At 42.2% G+C, this 23,877-nt stretch overlaps 1 protein-coding gene across 10 annotated transcripts in view; it reads right to left on the bottom strand.

Moving 5' to 3' along the window:
* Fam110b (family with sequence similarity 110, member B) overlaps positions 1–23,877 on the bottom strand; it is a 134,278-nt gene that overhangs the window by 49,228 nt on the left and 61,173 nt on the right. For 3 of the 10 annotated variants that reach the window (XM_087550419.1, XM_087550420.1, NM_001437885.1), the window contains 1 exon segment: positions 11,294–11,380. The gene's annotated coding sequence lies outside the window, so the exon portion shown is untranslated. 10 annotated transcript variants of the gene reach the window in all.

Raw genomic sequence — 23,877 nt, 5'->3', positions numbered from 1 at the left:
TGGCGTGGGAGGGCAGCCTTCATGGCAGACTTCTTCATGGCCAAAGGAAGACGCTGACTCTCCTGTGCTTCAAAAATAACGGCTACTGAGAAACAGATGGGACGACAACCTTGGCTCACACGTCACCTTTTGGAGTAACAACACTGCCATCTGGCCCAGGTGCCATGAAATGAAGGGCATGGTGGGTAGATGGCCTCCCTCAGAGGGAAGGGGCAGCTGTGCCCTCAAAGCGCACCTATCTCGAGGAGAAGACAGTATCCCAGGGGAGAACCCGGGTTCTAGTTTTCTCATCTGTTGAGAGGGGACATGGTGAAGATTAAGAACATCTTAGCAACGTTTTAAGAAAGGCAATATTAGATGTCTTAATTATAATACTAATATTAATTACTAATAATAATTAGGCAGTATCCCTTCCCAGGCTTTCTGTAGTGTGGGTTGTGCCCACAAGCACACATGCATGCACACATATGGCAGGGCAGGGCAGGGCAGGGAGGGGCCAGGGGTTGACTCATATCCATCTTTATAGGTAATGATATAAAATCACTGAGGGAGCTTAAAGGAATGTTCCAAAGAGCATAAACAACTTAAGCATTTGTTGAGAAGAAAACTAGCAACTTGGGGGTATGCTACCCAACTTCATTGATGTCTGAGGACAGAAAAACATTACACATTTATATAAGGCAACCTTGTCTAAGCAGCTTCATAGTGGGAAAAACTGGGTGTCTGTCTGCCTCTGTTTCTGTGGGGGATCAATCCAAGTACCTTATGCATGCTAGCCCAACTCTAGCATTGAGCTGTATCCTAGTCCTAGAAATGCTTTCTTCTAAAAGTCATCTTATGTTCTAGAGTAAATATAGAATTATTTAAACTACTGTCATGAATAACTCAGACCCCATACTATTTTCAAAGCCTATGTATAAGGTATGCACAATGTTTAGTTTTCTCTCAGTGAGTGCCTTTTCATACTGTCATAAAGTTGAGCTTTATTTTTGTTTAAGGTTTATTTACCACAGCAAATTTAATCCTAAAGCAAAATCACAGCCTGTACTGGGGAAGAATCAAAGAGAAAGAAAAGCCTTTTTGATATTTAGTAGAAGGCAATGGCTGTGAGTTCGGATGCCATTGTTCATTTCTGTGAGGAGTGAGTCCAACCAGGCCCTCGTAAATACATTTAGCCGTAAGGCAAAGTCAGCGTGACATGAAGACACTGGATATACAAAGCACAATGAAGAATGGCAGCCACTGGATAAAAGCATCAGCCATCTCCCTTTAGGTCCTCAATGCAAATAGCAAAGTTCAGAAAGAACCTCAACTTCCTCAGTACCGTAGAAATAACAGCCTCAACACAGACGACCTTCAAGTGACTAAATGCTTTATGGTCCTCTTATCCTAACATCCCCTGGTTCCAGTAGACAATGCAAGGAGCTGCCTGTGACGGGCAGTATTAGGACCCCATAGTAGATGTGAGATAAAACCGCTCAGCTATGAAGGTTTTTATTTCAGCTCCTCTGTCCTTTGTTGGGTCGTTTGATTGTCCTCCTAAAACTTCAAAGCCGTACTGTGAATTGTTACCGCTACTCACGGAATATTCATGGCATTGGTTTCTTGTGCTGTCAGAGGAAGTATTTATGCACAGTAGAGTATAAAATTGCTGCAACAGCAAAAATGCCATAGATTTACAAGGGATCTTGGTTAAGAGGCAGCCAATGAGCACGTGTTCACCTCTAATCCAAAGGCCAAGGTCAGAAGAAGAAAAACTGTCAAGGGCAGTTGACCTTGGCCAATAGCTCTGTTTTTTTTTTTTTTTTTTTTTTTTGGAAAGCTGCAAATTCATATTCCACTAATAACAACTGGCTCATGCCTGTATTGCTTTCCCTAGTTTTACCTTTGTGCTGGCTCGTCAAGAATGAAATCATCTTTCCGAGATAATGTTCAGTTTCCTTCCTAGGTCCACATGCATTCCAGTGCAGGTCATCAATCAGCAATCAGAAAGCTTTCTAAAGATCGGGAAATGAGGTAACTATCACTTGGTTTATTACATTAAGCATCCGTATTCAGAATCTCCTGTAACAAGAACCAAAAACAATCCCTGTACCCAAACCTCTTCCAGGAATGAAGGGAACACAGAGAACGTTTTATAGTAAGGAAGTGGAATTCACACTTCAGCATTTCACCATGAAAGACAGTTATGTCTAGAAACATCGTTTTATTGTAGGAGTTATAAAGTAGATGTATGACTTTCAACACCATTTGGAACTGGGAATTTATCAGATCAGTCAAACAATGTTCATGGCTGAGGAATACTGGGGAAAAAGACTGCTTTAGCTAGACTCACTGGATGTACTCATACACACCTTAAAGGGAGATTTTAAAAAGGAGCTAAATTATGGTCATTCCTTACGCTTAATTATGAAATAGATATAATCTGAACATATTAGAACAGGAATAAATTTTGGCATAATCTACGCATTGATTAAAATACTTAAAATTTTCTTTAGCTCTATTTATTTGGCATCCCTTTAAGGCAAAGACTGTAGGTTCTACAGACTAAGTACTAGGTGTTAGGGAATAGTATGTCTGGAAAAGACTCTCGACCTTGGCCAATAGCCATTTTTTGAAAAGTTCCAAATTAATTTTAGGAGCCAAATCATACTCCACTGATAACAACTGTCTCATGCCTGTATTGGATTTCACTGATTTTACCTTTGAGCTGGCTCCTAACAAGCTGCGGATGTAATAACTTGGTGCTGAGTGAACTTTAAAGTGGTTTTGTTTTAGCTGTAGGTTTCTCTAGCGCAGCAGTTCTCAACCTGTGGGTCACAACCCATTGGGAGTTGCATATCAGATATCCTGAATATCAGTTATTTATATTATGATACTTAACGCTAGCACAATTGCAATTATGAGGTAGCAAAGAAGCATTTTTATGATGGTGGTCACCACAGCATGAGGAACTGTATGAGTCACAAGTATTAGGAAGGTTGAGAACCACTGCACTAGAACCTAGATGACATGAAAAATTAGTGTGTAACAGAGACTGATGCAGAATAATTTGGGCTGGAGGAGCCCTAAATATTACTTTGAATTCCCTAACTCTTTACTCTGGTATTCTGGGTCTACCAATCACCAGCATGTAATTCATCAGTTCTCTTGGTGAGCAGGCACAGCTCTGGACCCAGGTGTCTAGTTGTGGAGCTGGGGTGAACATGGAAATAGATGGGCTTATAGCTTAGCTTTTCTACTTATGACCCATGCAACCACCTCATCTACAAAGCAGAGATGCCCTACATCTCACCACTCAAGGCTACTGAATAGAAGTGCTTTGTGAAATGTACAAGCCTATGACAAAAAGTGTCTCCTTTGTTGGCAGCCTCAAACCAGAAAGCCTAGATGAAGTCAGGTAATCTGAACTCCAGAGAGCTATGTAGCACTGCCATGGACACAGAGGACATAAACATGGTCTCTCTGAGAAGAATATGTAGCAAGCAAGCCTAATAAATGGGGAGCCATGTCTTGGTCCCCAGTATTAAGAGGTTCAGGTCACCGACAACTCCCACTTAAGGAGAGGAAGGCACTGGGGTCCTTGGCAAGGTCACATTCCTAATGGTCTCTTTCCCTCACACTAGGGTCCCCTTCCTCAAGGACCTATCAGCTCCTCATAGCCCACCACAGTCTGGGGAGCAAACCTCAATACATAGACTCTTAATATTCAAACTATGGCATTTGCTGTCCAAACTATGACAGTCAATATCTGTAGCAAGTTTCTTAGTTCAGAAAAACCTTCCTCAAATCTGATCTTATGAAACAACATGGGTTCCAAGTCAGTGGGAAAGGCCATACTTTATGATGTGTGATGAGACAGGACCTCCCCCAATCTACAGTTAGACAGCAACTGTGGAACTTGGACTGGCCACAAATAATCCAATCTGATTATTTTTGCGTCCTATTAAGCTGAAACTTTTGCATCCATAGTAAATAGCCAACTGGACCTTAAAAATTACATCTGTAGATTAGCTGAATTCTGAAACAAAAACCATTTATGAATTCAGTCGAGCCTACATTCAGAGTCTCCCCACCGCTCCCACTTTCCAGTGCTGACACTCAATCCAAGAGTCCTGCAAACACTAGACAAGGGACACCAGGAACAAGCATTGTTGTTGACACTTGGGCTGAAATTGCTCCATTTGACTTGTTTAAAGGTTAATCCCAAGTCATACATATCGATTTTATTTTAAAGTAAATTTCGTTGTATATGTTGGAGGTATACAACATGATGCTATCAGATGCACAGCACTATCAATATGGTGATTGTCCTGAGGCAAATAAACAGATCCGCTGATCCATCATCATATAGTCCTCCTATAGTCACTCTTTGTGTGTGCGTGTGTTCACGAGCATGCGCTCACACACACACACACACACACACACACACACACACACACACACACACACACGCAAATGCGCTTTAATTCCTGTGGGGAAAACAGCCAAAACACATTTAATTGACTATCATATTGGTATATTGTTATAAACTTGGATGGTATATTGTTATAAACTCCAGCCTTCAAAACTATACATTATATCTGATGGACAAACACCTATAATCATACAGGGTTTCTGGTTTTGTTTATTTTATTTTTGTTTCAGATATCATTTTCCCCTCTCTTCCCACCAGTGAATTGGGTGCCCCTCCTCCCCTGACATCACTGGGCTGGCAATGTGAGCTCCGGGCTGTGGATTTTACTCAAGATGCTACTGTCAGAGACTGAGGGAGACAACAGAGAAACAGCACCCTCTCTTCCTGAATCAGTCCTATTAACATTTTAAGTCCTGTTTACTAAGACAATTTGTTAAATTTACTTTAAGCCAGACCCAACTAAATGCTTTCCTTTATAAGAGTTGCCATGGTCCTGGTTTCTCTCCACAGGAATAGAAACCATAACTTAGTTCTTAAATGTCCGTTATAGATTGGTGTCTTAATGAACATAATTAAAACCAACTTGTTACTCTTAATCTGTCTATCATCTACGAGAATGCTTCAGAAGAAATGCACTATTATGCTGGACGGATCATGATCAGTACCCTGTGTGTACTCACACACTAACAAATGCTCAGGACGAGGCCTGCACATTCTCTCAGGGGCCTCTGAGCACACAGAATGATACCTTGAGCAGGTACAAATGTAGGTCTTGGAAGACTTCCCAGGGGAGGGAAGTATGAGGTAGAACGTTCCTCCCAAAGTGGGCCTGACCCTGGCTCAGGTCCTACTTGCAGCTCTCTTGGCTGTCAGGAGTCTCTGTGATTTCCAGAGGTCATGATATTATTATCCCCCAGTTATGTTCCCTATATTACGTTCGTTAAGATACAAACCTATTATGGACATTTCAGAACTAAGTTAGGGTTTCCATTGCTGTGGAGAGATTCTATGACCATGGCAACTCTTACAAAGGAAAACATCTAATTAGGGCTGCCTTACAATTCAGAGGTTTAGTCCATTGTCATCAATCATGGCAGGAAGCATGGAGGCATAAAAACAAACATGGTACTGGAGAGGTAGTTGTGAGTTCTACATCCAGATCAGTAGGCAGAGAGTGAAACTGGGGCTGGCTTGAACTTCTGAAACATCAAAGCTCCCCTCAACCCCCCAGTGACACAGTTCCTCCAACAAGACCACACCTACTTCAACAAGGCCACAGCTCCTAATAGTGCCACTCCCTATGAACCTATGAGGGCAATTTTCATTCAGACTGCCACAAAAACTGACAGCAGCTCTAATTCTGTACTGCTGAATAAAATTTCAAGTAGGGCTTCAGAGCTGAAAATGCAAACTTATTCAGTCCTCTTCAGCAGGCTGATAACACTCACAGGACACTGTGGTGCTGGAGGATTCAAAAGTTGTTAGGATTTTTAGCCAAACCCACAGAATGAGAAGAATGCCATGCTTGCTTACATTTGTACATATTTTTGACCTGACATTTGTGGTTTTAAAGGAAAACTTGAAATGATTATATCATATAGGTTGAGAAAAAGCATAAAAAAGCTTAAAGAAAGTACTAATTTCAGAAACAGACATAGACAGTGCTACCACACACAGTACTAACTGTACATCCCAGAGGCCCATTTACGAATGTTGGTCCTAGATTGGCACTCTTGGAAGTGCTTGGGACCTTTGGTAGGCTGGCTTTAGGTCACAGGGATCAAACCTTGGAGATTATATATTAAATGGCTCTTTTCATTCTGATTTGCGATGTGATGGGTCCTGTAATTCATACGGCCATGATATGCCATCATCTACTGCCCTTACATGAGCTGGAAAGACACAGGTGCTATGCCTTTGGTCTTCCAAAACCATGAGCTAAACAGACTTCTCCCTATGCTATAAGTAGCTCATCTCAAGTATTTTGCTATAGATAGAAAGCTGACCAATCAGCATGTTTTATGTTAAGTTGAAAAGACACTGTGTTGTATGGATTACAGATTTGCTAGGTGGTTAAATATTCTTGGATTTTGGTAACACAGAGGCACATGTGCACGTGCACACATATAAACACACACACACACACACACACACACACACACACACACACACACACACAGAGGATGGGGGGTGTTAATGGGGGAGGGAGAAAGCAGGAAGCAAGAAGCCATCCCTAACTGTAGTGAGGCAGGTAATGCAGAAAAGTGTAACAGATACCGACTTTAGACAAGACTGCAGATATTAGACAAGCGATGGCTCTGTAATATAAATTTGTTAAGACATAGGGTAGCTATTAAATAACATGAGCAGGGGAGTGAGACAATAAAAGTTTCCAATTGATAACTGGTCAAGTTTGAGAGTAAAGGCTAAAAGCAGAAAACTGGGATGGGCTAAGTCAGTAATGGAGTTTTCTGGGAAGGAAAGAGGGTCTGCAGAACCTTCTGTCTGAAGGAGCAACACATGAAGATCAGTCACTTAATGAGGCTTGCTCTTTGAAGGTTTTCTCACTACCTGTCCTACAGAACTTTCCTTGTCTGAGAACTTAGCTTTGAGGGTGTCATACAGAGTCAGACCCATTGTTTTTGTTTCTTCTATTGCTGTTTTGACAAAATACCCTGACAAAAGCAACTTAAAGGAAAAGGATTTCTTCTGCCCATCATGGTGGCAGGGGCTGGAATCTTTTCATATAAGGTCTACAATGAAGAACGGACTTCTGTGAATGCATGACTGTGTTCAGATCACCTTCTTCGTTTAATATCCTCCACTGCTCCTTACCCAGGGAAGGATCTCCCAGTGAAGATGGGTCTTCCTCCATCAATTATCTTAATGATAATTACATGGCATGGCCAGATGCCCACCTGCCAGGTGACTCTAGATTCTGCCAAGCTGACAATTGACACATGGCATTTCAAGGCAGGAAGACTTGGAGAATATGTTAGATAAAGACCAGGCATAGAAACAGTGGCGTCCCCTTCACTGACAAAGAAGACCTTCCCAAAGGCAATGGAATACAACCTGTAGAACTGTCAGGCTTTCTGTCCCACGTTCAAGAAGAGTAATGCAACAGAACTGAGTCTTTAATATTTCCTTCTCATGCTATGGGAGAGAGAGAGAGAGAGCAGAGTGGGGAGTATATACACTCTAGTACTTGCCAACTATGTAGTCATTTGTACATGTCTCTCCCTGCACATGTCAGTACATAAAACATTCTTTCCCTCCATACATAGAAATGGCAGTAGACACCTCGGAGGTTTAGAAAAGATAAGCAGCTTTGTATTGCTTGGGACCACTTCATCCGCCATGCCTGCCTTCTTCTCTAATGCACATGCTCTTATAGTTTCGTGCACCAGTTCTTAACTTTAGTCTCCTTATTTCCCTTCTTAAACACATGGAATCATTCTAATACCAAACTACACATCCTTATTTCTCTTTTTATCATTCTATCTCCATTTCCCATTCTATTCCCAATGCCCAAATTCCCACAACCAACTTTTCTATTGTATTTATTACTCCTTTACTGAAGGGAAATCAACTGGTGTCAAGGGTAAACAGCCTTGACATTAGAGCCCTGGGTTCAATTACAAGATTGCCCTTTAGTCTGAGGTTTAACCTCTTTGATCTCTGCTACAGTGTGAATTGGATGTTTGATGTTCCCCACAGGCCTTTGTGTCAAAGGCTTGATTCCCAGGGTATGACACTGGGTAGTGACCAGCTCTATAGTAGGGAGTTAGGCCATCAGAGGAGTATATTTTCAGGGAGCTATAGGAAGCTACTCTTCCTTTCTTCATCTTTTGCTTCTTAGGGATAAAGTGACCATTGGCACTCTTAATTAAAAATAATGGATCTCTCGATCACAGACTGGAACTCCAATCCACTCCAAAAAGTATGCTTTTTCTTTTACATATCAATTACTCCAGGTATCTGGCTATATTGTTGAAGAGCTCATGAATATAGCCCCATTTCCCTTCATCTACACATGAAAAAGACTCTGAGGCTTTTGTTTCAGGGTAGGAGTGAAGGAGAGATGTGGTAGAGTCACCTACGGCAGCACGGTGTCCATTTCCACATTATGGGGTCAAGTGCTGCCTGGCTTTCCTTTCTGGGGATTCTTGCAAAGAATCCAGGGACTCCACTGACCATGATATTATCATGGTCCATTTCTATGAGAGATAATCCTGAATAATTAACAACTGTGGATACAAGACAATACAATTAGTCTACTTGATTAAAATGGCATTTTAAATGTCAGATACATTAATTGGTAATAGTATTGTAATCAATAATTCTTAAACCTCACAAAAATGTGTACTAAATCCTCAAAAATTCAACTTAACATTTTCTGTTCTAAGCAGGAGAAATTTCTTTTAGAGAATGAACTATCTGCCATCTACCGCTTTTTACAGAAACCTTTTCAGAATAATCATCTAAAACCTTAACTGCTTTTCCAAAAGAACGCCCTATCAGTTCCCTCTTGTTATCCGGCTGGCACATGAGCCCCATTACAGTAGCTGACTCGCCCTGCTTCCTGAGGAGACCTTGCTCAAGGTCAGCTGAGAGGGCCCAGGGGGCACTCCACCTGACTGTGCTGGGGAACCTGAGCTCTGAGTCATTCTCTTGGCAAAGAGCTGTTCTGGGAAGAGAAAAGCCAGAGGTGCTGGTGTGAAATGGAGCTGAGTCACCATAGGTAACATGGGCTCTTTAATGGAGGAATCCAAAAAAAAGAGGAAGTTGGAGAAGAACTAACACAGTGTTTGAGTCAGGATGAGTTAACACCAGAAAGTACGCAAGGGCTGTGTTTATTTTTGGTGATTTCTCAAGCATCTAATAGGCATAATGAAAGAATTATAATCTACCCACCAGAAATTTAGAAGACATTAACTTTTCAAGGAGAAACTGACTTTATCAGTTTCTTAAGTTTGATTAAGAAACTAAAAACAAAGTTTGTTTCCTGAAACTGCAGCCTCCTGAGGGCCTCTCATCTTAGTAAGTGGGGCCCTTGTCTCTTTTAAAATGATGTAGGTCACATGCTCAGGGCTTCTCTTGTTCTGGAATAATTAAACTAAAAAGACATTTGAGGAAAAGAGCAGAGTGAGTTCACTTTATTTCCTATCATTTCATGTCTTCATTTCCCTTTTTAGTTTCTACGGACAGGGAGCCATTTCAAACCCCCAGTGTCTATTCTAAACCAACGTCATTCTAAGTGCACTGGTGATATGAATACATATATAACCATAGGGATGCAAACCTATATAATGCGCTAGATTAGACAGGAACAGAGGTTAAGGACCATCGAGAAGCAAAATAAAATTGGTAGATAACATACAGACTCCTTATGTTTCTTACAGCACTTAAAGAACGTTTGTATGTCACTTATGAAAAAACTGCAAAGAATTACGAAAACAACTCTAAGTGATTTTTACACACTGACCTGAGCCTACCAGAATTAACCAGAGGTAAGGCCAAGAATTGGTGTACATAGTTCAGCTGATACTTGGATAAATGACATTGCTCAATCTTTCTAACCATCCAAACACAGAATCTAGATCAGTAGCTCTGAAAAAGTGCCACATAATTACTTAGGCCCAGGAAGGTAATAAACTGCCATGGCTGGATACAAAGAAAAGAACCTCCTCTCTTGTGCTAACGCTATACCAAATACTTTCCTCCCCTACCTGTATCTGGATACCTCATCAATATCTCTATTGACTTCCTGTTACTCTCACTTGGCATTTGGGATAAGATGGTAGACAGTCAAAGTGATCGGACTAATCCATCTGCCTGGTCAGAGAATGGGAGAGCTGAGGTCTCTTCTGATTCCACAGAGCTCCCTGGTTATTTTCTTGCCTCTAGGGACATAAGCACAGATGTTCCAAGCAGGTACCTGTTGAACATACACATTATGTAGGCATATATGAGAACAGGAGTAGAAGGATCACGACAGGGGCTGAAGCTGAAACATCATGGCTTGTGCCAAAGCTCTCAGGCTTAGCATTCTAACTCAGAAGACCCCACAGTAATGGATTTACTAGGATGCTTATGCCTCCTAGAACAGTGATTCTCAACTTTCCCAATGCTAGGGTGACCTCCCCAAATAATAAAATTATCTCACAGAATACAACTAGAGAGGTAGGTCCTCTTTCTCTAACCCTTCCTAACATTTTTGTTTGATAACATTGAGCTCTCTGTCCTTCTAGAAAGGGAACCATTTGCTTCCTATCTAGCCACTGTTTATCTCCTTCCTCAGCCTATCCTTGGGTAAATGGGTCTGACAAGGAGAGGAGAACCAGAAAGATTTCTGTGTTGTCTCTGTTTGTGGAAGAGAAAAGAAAGACCTGGGGAGGTCTGGCTGTGTATTGAGAATTGAACTTAGCCTCTGTCCTCATCACTCTGATTCTCATGATGGCCATCACCAAAGCCTTCTACATGATCTCCCAGGATCCACATCCTCATCTCCCCCCAATCTCAGATAGCTTTCTTCTCATTCAGAGGCAAAGATCCTCATTTCTTAAGTTGTCTTCAAATCCAGGAACGTAAGTGGAATCTTTTGAATACCTGGGAGGTTAGTGATGAATATTACTGTCCATAACAAATGGCAATTATCAGCACAGATAAAGACAAGAAAGGAGAAAGCTTGGTGACAGCATCTGGGTCATAGCACGGCTTATTTATTTATTTATTTATTTATTTATTTATTTAGTGGCTGAGGGCAAAATACTTAAAGTCCCAGGCTCTTTGTCTTAATATAACAATGCATAGGTTTCAGAGGCAATCAATAACTTCTGCTTAGAGTGCATGAAAGCAAAGGCATACACTTACCTAAAAGGCAAGGAGTATTTTATGGAATGCAGACAGAAGCCAAGGAAAGCCTTCCTTGCTTAAAGCGCTCTCTGCAGCAGGAGGTATCTGAAAAAACAGGAAGAGAAGGCTGCCAGTGTGTTCTTATTTGGCAAAAATAGAGAGAGCATTAAAATGTATTCAGCAAGAGAAAATGGTAATCCCACTAAAATTAGCTAATATATTTAAATACTAGATAGCAGACATGCAAGTAACACAACTGCATTCATTTTTTTTGTGTGTATTTTATTTATAAGGTGCTTCCACATTTCAACCCCTGCTTTAATTTTAGAAAACAATTTAACCCCAAGAACAATTCTACAGAAAGACCAAATGTGAGAGAAATCACATAAGCACAACAATGTCAGCACTGGCTTGTGTAACCGCCCATCGAGCAGGAGACCCAGGCCCACACAAGGGAGGGTAAGCACCAATCAGCAGGCTAGACCAGAGATCCTGGTTGCCACAGGATGTCTGTGCTACAAGTAATATCTTCATTCATTCATTCATTCATTCATTCATTCATTCATTCATTTTGGTCGTTCATTCATTCATTCATTCATTCAGCAAGTACGGACTGAGCACTTTCTATGAGTCAAATACTGTTCAAGGCTCGAGGAGTTTAAGACAAAAAACTGTGAGTTGTTGGAATTTAATTGAGTGAGTAATTGAGGAAGAAAAACCAAAATAAAAAACAGATACCATCAACATCCTGCTCGTATGCGGCACTTAGAAACACCTAATGAGAATATGACAGAGGACCCTAGGGAAGCATGTTCCAGGCAGACGGAAAAGCTAGGGTCCCGAGGCCAACTGGCCTGGCTGTGCAAGGAACTCGAAGGCCATAAGGAGGGGAGTGTGACTCAGCTGGGTGGGAGGGGTGACCAGTGTAAGTGTGCGGCACATATAGGAAGCTGGTAAAAGGCAGAACCTTGGAGAATGTTTACTTAGAAGGCAGGATGGCAAGGAGCAGACACACCAGGCCTAAGACAGCATGGCTTCCCCGTGGCTTCTCCAGGTCATGAGTGCTTGCTGCTGGCGGCCCAGGCTAGTGTAAAGGAGGAGCCGCCTTGCCGACTCAGCCAGTGTGGCGGCGCCAGGACAGTAATAAGTAGAGGCTACTGACTTAAAGGTTTAAAAAAGAAAGCATAAAGGGAAAGCACGCAAAGAGGCGTTCTCAGGTTCCTTGACTGAAGGCCATGGGGAAGAATAAACACAATACTCACTTTTCATCTAGAAATTTTTACACATAGTAAGATATAGCAAAATACTTGGCCTTTGAAGTTACACTCCCTTACCAATTCATCAAGACTTGCAAGACATCTAAATTTAAAGTACGAAAAGCTTTCAGAAACTGCTGTCTGCGAGTGCTGGAACAGCAGATGCCTTAGTCATGGCAAACTGCAGCAGAGAGCTACAGTCTAAGGCCTGGTTTTACACGGTATCTTTACTGAGTGTCTAGAAAATAAAGGAAAATTAGTTAAGAATCAACTGATGCCCAAGATCAAAAAGAGTATTTTGTAGCAATGTAAACAAATCCAAAATAATTCATAATTAATCATTGAATTACTCAGACTATACGTCATCAAAGTGTTTTGTGATTCTTTCTAGGTGAGTTTCAAATTAGTGAATACATTAAGCCCACTGTGATGCAGATTAACAATATGAATGTTTCTAGGCAGCCACCTTATATGCATTGTGAAACAAATAACAGCGGAAGAGAGTAAATGATAGTTTATATTTCTCAGGTGTCTAAAATAAAACAGGGTACTTCCAGATATCCAGCAGATCTGTGGCCACACACATGCCTTCATGGCATGAGTAGAAGATGCGTTGTATTAAGAGAAAAACCAGTAAGCTGTGGTCCAGGCTGCATCTTCAAGCCCCTCTTCCACCTCATAATTTGGCATCACCAAATCATACACCACTACTAGTTATTTAGTGTCTGTCTTTCCAGGGAAGCACTTCTTCCAGGAAGGCACAAGCATTTCATATTTCCCCCCAGAGACCAAACCAAAGCAACAGCAAGAACAAGAACAAGAACAAGAACAACAACAAGAACAACAACAAGAACAACAACAAGAACAACAAACCAGTTAACAGAGACTAGCTCCTGGTAAACATCTCTTACTTCAGAGTAAAATAATGAGAGAATAAACCTATTTAAAGTTTTCTTTAGATCCAGGAAACTTCCAAAGGACCAATCCTGAAATATTCATCAACTGCTAATGACATCTCCCTGTTCTTTGGGAATTACTGGTACCCAGGTGACCGGTCACCAACAGCGCTGCCCTAGAATTCCTGTATCCACTTCCCATTGCTCTTCTTTCTCACAGTTATTTTTCTCAGACCCTGTGCAGCCCTGCTATGTTGTGGCATATCATACTCTATATGAAATGGGTTGCTACATTTAAACTGGTTCCTACATCTGTAATTGTAAGCTTCTAGAAGAAAGAGACAGAACGTATTAAATACGGGAAATGTTTTATTTATTTTTGGTTATGCTATAGTGGGAATTGGACCCAGGGCCTCTTGCATAATAGCCAAGAGCTCTAGCAACTGAACTCTGCTGTTAGCCCCCTGAAAATGCTATAGTTCTTAAAGTATCACATTCTATGTTCTTACTGAGAAACTTATTTTCAATTGGTCAGAGCTATTACTTCTCTCCCAATGAGCTACAGAATTAGAAGGAGAATGAACAAAATTTTCAATTGTCAAAAAAAAAATCCCTTTTTATTTTCTCACCTCAGGGATAGATTCTCCCTAATGTATGGAGAACAAAATAGCTAAGTGGTGAGGCTGAAGGTAAAAGTGTACATCTTGGTGTCGCTTTGCAAAAACACCAACTTCTTTGGGTTCTGCCTTGAAAATAGCCTTGTAGTAGATGTTACCTGGCCTCATGGCCGTCAGCAGGCAATGCACAATGCTCACATTTATACTTAAGGTTTTAAGAAATTCCTTAAGGCATGGTGATTCTTGGAGAGCCAGCCTCAGCCCCAGGGCCCCGACATCACTGCTTTCTAGCTTTTCCATTAACACACAGCACTTGGGTGAAGCTCACAGGAGGTACCTGTGCAGGGTGAGTGCTTCGACAGCAAATAAAGAAAAGACAACAGCTATCTATTTTTAAGGCAATCCCCTTAGAGGGGTAGGGGGTATCCTAGCAGACTAAGAAGGAATAAAGGCTGAGGATACAGCTCCGTGGCAGACAACTGTCCAGCCTATGTTGGGCACTGCGTTAGATTCCAATCCTACAAACAAATAATTCTTGCATAGAATTATGATATGATTGAGGATATTATATATAAAGGAGGACATTATATAACTACACCAATGTATCCCTTCCTAGATGAGTGTCTGAGCCTAAGTTTTAAAAGGCAGAATGGTTCCATCTATGTCTGCAATAGGGAGAACGTCAGGCCAAGAATGATGAACATACAGGAGAGGTGCCTGGACTTATGTAAAAACAAACAAACAAGCAAACCATCCTGATTGTAAATTTTAAAGTCTCCAAAATATCCACTTTTATTTTCTTTATTCAAGCGTAGATTCTCCCTACTGTATTACAAACAAAAAGTTAAGTGATGAGATTGAAGATAAAAGTTTTTGACTTTGCAAAAAGTTGAACTCCCTTTGGTTCCTCTATGAAAATAACCTTTTAGTAGGTGTTAGCTGGTGTTGTGGGCCATCAGCAGGCCCATGGCTGGGAGTGCACCAGGGTGGGCACTGTCCACAGTGTGGGCACATGAGGTTTGTACACAGCAGGCATTATATGAAGAATGGCTGTGTGTTCATTTCATCACCCAGGGTGTCTCACTGCTGAAAACATCTTCCCACTGTCTCAAGGCACAGAGATAATCTATCCTGCTAAAGGCTATCAAAGCCAGCATTCCAGACTCCATCACTGGCCATGGAACTTCCACAATGCTCCTGCTTTCCTTTTGAAACTGTTACCTGAGTAAATGCTGACTCGATAATTTATTCCTTCCCGGGCTGATTTGGGAGTGAGGGCATGTGGTAAGGCGTAGTTAGTAACCTGAAGGGTTCCCTGCCAAAACTGCGTACTGCACTGCTTTAAGCAGGATATTGACTAGACCAGAGCAGCTATTTTCACAGAATATATAAACTGCGACCTTGGCTTTTCAGGCGCAGGAAACAATTCCTGACAGTTCTCAGGATCTGCCTGGCTCTCTCTGCCGATAGAAGACGCATGGTGGCAGCCGGCCAGCCCTGGGACTGACTGGTGACTCAGGACACAAGTTTCTGTGGAGTCTGCGGTCCGACACAGAAAGACGTGAGTTTGCAAGTTTAACGACTAAAAGAGAGGCAGGGGCTCTGAATCCACAACAAGGTTGTGTGGTCTGGGGGATATCTTTGAACCTTGGTCTTGCTAATAACTATTTTTTTTAATTTCATACTAGACTACCTTTATGGCAGAACTTAAGATTCTTTATCTCCCTGTCTGGAAAATGAACCAGGCAATTCTTAACAGAATAAAAAATGGTGAGTATGGTAAGAACACATCTCCCTACTGTGATGTTCCAACTACAAAAGCAGCATCTTCTGAACAAAGCCTGGAGTCGAATACTTCTTCAGGCATGGCTGATAAATACCTATGTGTGTTTATTTCCCAGAATGAGGTCTGTTAACAGTCTGTACTAAAAAAAGCTTCATTAAAACTATAAGAGGTGAGACAAAGAAACCCATCCAAAATGAAGGCTATACACATCTGTGAAGAAACAATAGCACGTTACTTCTCTGGATAACAGCCAGAGAACGAATCAGGAGCCTCTGCCTTCTTCTAATTAAAGTATGATCTGCCCTCCCAATTCTCCTTAATTTTGAATTATCTGGGAGTCAGGACTCAAAGAGAAGTCAACGGTTCTGACACACACCAACAAAGATACCTAGATAGAAGCAACATCGGCTTTCCCACACAGAAAAGAACCAATGAGAATCACTCCCAGGCACATGCACCCTTGCACGCAGGTGAAAACAAGGCTCCTCCATGACCAGGAGAGCCATTTACCACAAGCAGCCTGTCTGCCAGAATATGTGTTAGGATGGAGCACAGCGGCACAGACAGCGTCAGCACAGCAGATCAATTAGACACTATCAGCTCCATTTCATGCACGGCTGTGTTTCTCATAAGAGAGAAGGACTCGAGTAATTACCGTGAACCGAGAGACTCCTTCACTGACCTCCCCCGCAGCTAGCTGCAGGTCCTTAGTCCACGAGTCTTTGCAACAAAGACCACCTGCTCGGCCGGGTCGTATTCCTTCTTTAATGTGACCAACCAAGCACCTTGTCTATCTTCTGCAAGAACGCAGCACAGTGCCCTGTATCTACGTCTCTAATGCAGCATAAAGATTACTGTGGAAACCTATCAAACGGCTGAGCAGCAATGCCAGCCAATGAGGATGAGGCACAGGCGGAGTCCAGCACATGCTCTCTGAGGCACAGGCTGTCACCAGCACTGAGCAGGCTGCTAATCTAATTATAGCTAGTTTGCTAGCACAAGAGCTACTGGAGCAAGGCACGGGAGCAAATTAAATTTTAATAAATTAAACCCCACAGACACAATCATCCTGATTTTCTGTCATTTTAAGGATTAATGTATCACCTCCTGAACCGTAAGTGATATTTAAAATGCATTCTTATTTTCCCCCCAATCTAGAGAAACAAAGAGTATTTAGATCAATGAGTGTGCTACCTGCTGACTTACTTAGATCCCAGCACTGAAGAACTGTAATCACTTTGGAGGCACAGACACATTAGTGTGGGAGTTAGAAAATCCACGCATGGCTTTATTTACCATGATTAGTAATTTGCCACTAATTGTCAAAAGTGCTGATCAATTTCTCCACAATATAGTTTAAAAAGCCCTGCAAATTTCCACCCACAGTGGAAAATGCTAATCAAGGTGTCTGAGATCATCATCTTGAGTATAATGATTAAATATTCGCAGCTCAAAGCGAACAAGTGATCTCAAGTTATTGTAAAAGGCAAATTTGCCTATCATACATTTAGTGGGAAATGTAGCCCTTAGAGCCAAGCTCTGTGAGAGGTGGCTTGGTTTTGAATGAAAAGTTTGTGTTGTAATTATCCGAGGGCTTCCTGGGCTTACTTTCTAGATCTTTCATTTCCAAGCTGTGCTACCTTTGGCAAGTGTCTAGACGTCTCTGATTCTTGGACATAACAGAAGGCGTCAACTCAAAAGATTATTTATTACCAGTGAGCTCTAAGCACTCAGCATATGAGGTCAAAATTAAGCCATCACTTCATGGAATAATTTGATATTCCTTTTCCTTCCTTCCTTCCCTTTATCAAAGGAAGCAATAAATAATTAAACAATAAATGGTGATGGTGCTGACAGCAAGGCTGCCGGCCGCACACATCTTTCACAAGCACTCACTGCAGTTTGAAGTCATCACCCTACTTCTGTATATGGAACATCCTTGGTTGTCTGGGGATGCAGCAGTCGTTAGGAAATTATAGACATAACTGAATCTCAACGACTTACAAAATAGATTGGGAAACATCCATTTCAGAAGTATTTGGGTTTGTAATGAGAAACTAAACTTCAGACCGAAAATTCAGAAGGAAGAGGAAGAGAGAACTTGCCTAGTAAAGACAGGGTTAGCCTTGAATCAAGCCACCTGTGCTTTCCCTCAGCGTTAGTTTTCTTCTTCTTCCAGATAGGTTCTACGGGGTTAGCAGCAAACAAATCTTCTCTTCTGTGAATTCCTGTACAAGAGTCTGCTCTACAAAGCCAAGTTCCACGTCGAGGATGTAGTGTAAGTCTCTTACTGCCACACATTCCATTCTTTTGATATTGAGCTAAAACTTGCTACAAAGAGCTTGCCCTGTTCCACAGGCACTGCAATTTGCTCAGATGTTCCTAAGAAATCGTCAAGAGAAATAGGAAACAAATACTGACCAAAAACACATGACTGTTTCTTTTGGAAACAAAGCAGTGTGAGGAATGGCTTGACTCATGTATCCCCAGGGAATGCATGAGGGTTGGTACAGGCCCTCATGAGTGAGGTTCGGGCAGGAATGCTGACATCCACAGCAACCTGGAACTATATAAGATTGAGAGAGGTGTGCCAGGGGAAGGGGTTGCTGGGTACTATAGTGACGGATAGAGCCCATCACAGTCCTCACTAGGCAGAACTCGGAAAGAGCTCGGTTAGTGCCTTAGGCTGAAGCACAGCCCCTGCCGACAGTGGGATCCAGACTAGTAACACTTTTGAGCATTTGTCTAGGAAATGTCAACAGTTTTTACCTTCCTCTTCATTGAACAGACCGATAGCTCAAAATAGGCACTAAAAGCTGTTTGATTAATTTGTTTTTGCTTATTTTGTTGAAGACATTAAACAGATACTTTCCAAGAGAAGGAAGCAATTGTTCTTTCTTGGATCTTAACCTCCAGCACATCCCAATATTTGTTTGAACTAGAATAACAAGTCATCAGTAGTCTTTCAAAAGGCCACTCCATGAGGGAGCCGAGGTAATAGATTATCTGTGCATGGAACACATATACACATGTACACATGTACACACACACACACACACACACACACACACACACACACAGGTAATAAACACTTCTCTTTGGATCTCAGTCAACTCATCCTTGATTTTGGAACAAAAGAAGCATTCTTTCACCAGGTATAAAGACAGGCTGAGCTGAGGAAAACTACAGGATTCTGATGCTAACAGAGTTTCCACCATGACAGGGAAAATAATGGTCACTGTTCTTACTAATGAGCAAATGAGTGAGCACTAAGGTCCCAGTGAACTGCAGTGCAGCATGGGACTCTGAAGGAACCTATGCTGGGTATAGAGGGTAAGAGGCTGGCCAGTACTGGGCCACTTCTCTGCTATCTCTTTGGTGACCACGTCAGAAGCTGCAAAGGTCATGGGAGGCTAAAGAGGCTGGGAAGTACAGCAGGAAGAGAACCAAACACAAAGTTCAAAATGGGAAAAGAGTGGCGGAAGACCTCAGGTAATCTGGATGATGGCTGGACTTATTCCTGTAGGTCTTTCCTGTATCAGCCTCCCAGGATTGCTGTCCTGTTTTTGTTGCTCTTGTTTTGTTGTTTTTATTTTGGTCTCAACAACTTGACACAAGAGTATGCATCCTTGAGACTGGCCTGTAGGGGCACCGTCTGTGGGGCATTTTCTTAATCAGTGACTGATGTGGGAGGGCCCAGCCTACCATGGAGGTGCCACTCCGGGGCAGGTGGTCCTGGGCTGTGTGATAGAGCAGGCTGGGGAAGTCATGAAGAGAAAACCACTGCCCAGTGATCTTCCACAGCTCCTGATTCACTTTCTACCTTGGCTTTTCTAAATGAGCTGTAGCACAAGATAAGTAAGGTAAATTAACCCTTTCCTCCTCAAGTTGCTTTTGCACATAGTGTTTTAGCATAGCAATAGAAAGCCTGACTAAAGCAATCCTCCACACACAGACCATCCCGAACCCCACCCGGCATGGGGTGAGAGATGCCGTAGTCTCTAAGATTGCCTTCGTGAGCGTGCATGGATTTCCAGGTACATCCAGTTTCTCCAGTTTCCTCAAATTCTGTTCTGGCTCCATATGCTTGGAGAATGAGGACTAGAGATCAATTGGCTCGTGCTTTGAGAATTCCCAGACAATCCTGTAAATTTCCCACCCTTGGAAAAATTCTAGGGCTTTCACTCTAAAAAAACTGTGGTTAAAAGCCAGGACTCTGTTGCAGGATAGTTGATCACATTGTAAACCCCGAGATTGTGCTGTTTACTGGAAAACTATTTCTAGTTGTGGTGCGGCTCAGTCTTAGCACACACCTTTAATCCTCTGGCTGGGATACAAACACGTTCACAGTACACACCTTCAATCCCAAATGATGAAGATAAAGTTAGTTTAAGGAAGGATGCACCATGGCACCATGTTTGAAAGTGATGTCTAATTGAGTGGCAGAGAAAGTGATGAATCAGCGAAAAATTTGACAGACTAGGATACACCCAATTCTCACAAGAAGAGAGAGGAAAGGGGAAGCAGTGCAGGGGGCGCTAGAGAGAGAGAGGAGAAAGGGAGGGAGGCGGGAGGGAGAGAGAGTGAGAAAGGAGGCAGGCAGTTTTACCAAGACAGTTATAGAAAGACAGTTAGGAGAGAGAGAGAGAGAGAGAGAGAGAGAGAGAGAGAGAGAGAGAGAGAGAGAGAGAGAGAGAGAGAGAGGAGAGAACAAGCTAGACATAGGTAAAGATAGAATGAACCAGATAATTCGAAAGAACCAGAGGATTAGAACAGATTGCTAGAGTTAGTTTGAGGCCAAGAAGACAACTCAAGAAAAGTCAAGAGAAGCCAGATTAAATCAGTTAGGTGAGTTGAATCAGAACAGCCGAGCTGAGCCAGTCATTGAGAGTTCAGGAAGGGCCAGTAAAGGTGACCTTATTCAGCAGTAAGCCTCAGAGGCTGAAAACTTTCTAAGCTTAGATAAGAGTATATAAAGGCTACAAACTTCCAGGCCTAGCCCTAGGTTAGCAGACTGAGACAGTGAGCCTTAGAGATGCCAAATCAGGAGAATAAAAGATACATTTATAGGGTCCCACTTTAATGTTGCTTTGAAAGCTCAGCTAGGAGACTCCTCCAAATGCTGCCAGATGAATATTTTTATTTTCACTTTCATGCAGAAGGGAGATAACAGGCTCAGTGTGGTTATGGATGGAGATCAGACTTCAGGTTCTATTTGCTCCCATATGGCTCCTCTCTAATATATTTATTCTTTAGAAGGAAGAGGTTCGCTCTAGGGCCTCTTTGAATATTCAGGGCAAGTGCTCCGCCTAGAGTTTTATACCTAGCCATCATGTTTGTTCCTACAGAGCAAAAACAACTCCACATTGGCACACTGATCAGATACTATTAGACAATCTACCCCAGAGTCCTCATGACTATATGTAATAATCTAGCAATGTAATTATTAAAAAATTGGTATCAATAGTGTCTTCCCTGGACTCCACTATCCCTCTGTCCCTAAGTTACTGAATGCTTTGTATGTTCACGGCACATCGACAGTTCCTTGTGTGTCATCGCTAACCTCTGTGCCCCACAAAGGATCTTACTGGGCTCCTGCTATAGTGACCGTGAAAAATTCCAGTGGAGTTTAAGTATCAAAAATGGGGATGGGGGCAAGCGGCTGAGCATTGTGATGCACACCTGTAATCCTGGCACTTGGAGGCAGAGGCAGAGGCAGAGGCGGGGCATTGCATGTTTGAGGTTATCCTGCACAACAGAGAATTCAAGACCATTCGCAGACACAGAGCAAAACTCCACCTCCAAAAACAAACAAACAAACAAACAAACAAACAAATCAAAACACACACACACACACACACACACACACACACACACTTTAGCTGAGTCATGTAAGACCCACATGACTCAGTTCCTTGAAGACGCCTCTAATTCTAGCCCTGTGCAGCATCAGCACCACTGTCACTTTCATGCATCTCTGCATGGCTTGCTCACCATTGAGGTGCATGATTCTGCATGAGTAGTGCACACTGCTATTTAAGATGATAGTTCATAGGAATGTTAGTTAAGGGCCTGCACACTTACATATTCACACAGGGAGCCTGAACGTTTGGACCTTAATCAAAGCATGTCTATAATTAAAGAACATCATTTGCTATTTATGCGAGGACTTCCCGAAAGCTTTAAGGGAATAGGAATCCAAACAATTACTATCCAAAAGGGTCACATCAAGAATTTGGAAATTAAGCCACTACCCAAAGACTATACATGGACTGACCCTGGGCTCCAACTGCATAGGTACCAATGAATATCCTAGTAAGAGCACCAGTGGAAGGGGGAGCCCTTGGTCCTGCCAAGACTGAACCCCCAGTGAACGTGATTGTTGGGGGGAGGGCGGCAATGGGGGGAGGATGGGGAGGGGGAACACCCACGTAGAAGGGGAGGGGTAGGGGTTAGGGGGATGTTGGCCCGGAAACCAGGAAAGGTAATAACAATCAAAATGTAAATAAGAAATACTTAAGTTAATAAAGAAAAAAAAAGCATTTGGAAATTAAATGCTAAGTGCTTTAGCTATATTATATTGCTAGAGTAGTATAGTTTCCTATCATTTTTTCTAGTTAATAATTTTGGTAGATTAACTTCTAACTGATAACAAAACTAATATATCCACGACAAATAACACAATATTGTTAGAAAAAATGATCTGAATAGAAGTATATAACACAAGAATTTGATGTGTCTTGAAGTTCTGAAGTACAAACAAAACAAAACAAAACAAAACAAAACAAAACAAAACAAAAAAAACAGCACCCACACCCTGCAGGTCCTGAAAGATTTACAAATGTGTACTTCTTACCCCCAGCAATTCCATGTTGGAAAAGTCTGTCTGAAGAAATACCTGATGTGTGTTTACCTCAGAAAAGGGGTCATTATCATGGTATCTTTTGAAAGGCCATAGCCATAAAACTCCTGAAAAACTCAATAGTCAATAACAGCCAATTGATTGAATAAATGATGGTATGTTAACAAATCTAAAGAAAAAGAAAAAAGAAAAAAGAAAAACAGAAGAAAACAAAGCATGTTCTTTAGAAGTGCTACCAGTCTTGGGAATGAGAAGCCAAGAAGTCGGTGGGGAGTGCCAGGACTGGGTCTGAATCCGGATGCTTTGACAATTTCATACACATTGAATTGCGTTCTGAGCACACCCACCCTGCCTTCCCCTCCATATCCCCATTTCACTCCACCTTGTCCCAAACAAGCCCACCTCCCTTCATGCTATTTTGTTTCTGTCTCTTTTTCGTCTTGCTTACTTTGTGACCCGCTGAGTTAAACCGCAGCCCCATCGTGGGTATGCATATGCCCATCCATTGGAGCCTGGGCAACCATCCGGGGCTTCACCACTGAAGGTGGTGACTCCCTCTCCCCCGGCAGTTCTCATGTTGGTAACAATTCCCGGAGCAGGGAGCAGGGACCCAGGAGCACCTCATCCACCCACTACTGAACAACAGAGGACCCAGTCTTGTGTAGGCTCTGTGCTGGTGACTATGTTTGCTGTGAGTGCCTGTGCAGTGGCCAGGCATCCATGCTGGCCTCCCCAGCAGCCAACTTACATCCTTTCTACCCTCTCTTCCCCTACACATTGCTATATGTACATGTATCTCTATGACTGTATACATAAAGGTCTTGCAAAAAGGCAGGGTGTGAGTAATTCTCATGTCTACAGAGTAGAAATGACGGATGTGTGTGAATTGTTTCATTTTATACTACATTGTTATACCACATTAAGGAAAAATGTTTTATAAAATGGAGTTCTCCCGTTTAGGACAGAGAAAGCAGTAAAACTGTAGAAGGCATCGTCAGGAATGTCGAGCCCAGGCCTGACTGACTGCATGCTAAGCATGAGCTCCAGTCCTGCACTATCTCACCAGTGCCTAGGTGACCAGTTTTGATTAGGATTCCTGTACAGCCTCAGGCTGCTGATTCTTGATGCCTCCTGCCTTGTTGGTCTGATGTGGCTCACCACCAGTCTACTCTGTGCAGTCTGACT

Source organism: Rattus norvegicus, chromosome 5 (genome assembly GCF_021556685.1).
Source record: "Rattus norvegicus strain SHRSP/BbbUtx chromosome 5, alternate assembly SHRSP_T2T, whole genome shotgun sequence".
Taxonomy (NCBI): Eukaryota; Metazoa; Chordata; class Mammalia; order Rodentia; family Muridae; genus Rattus; species Rattus norvegicus.
This window is presented reverse-complemented; position numbering and strand designations above follow the sequence as displayed.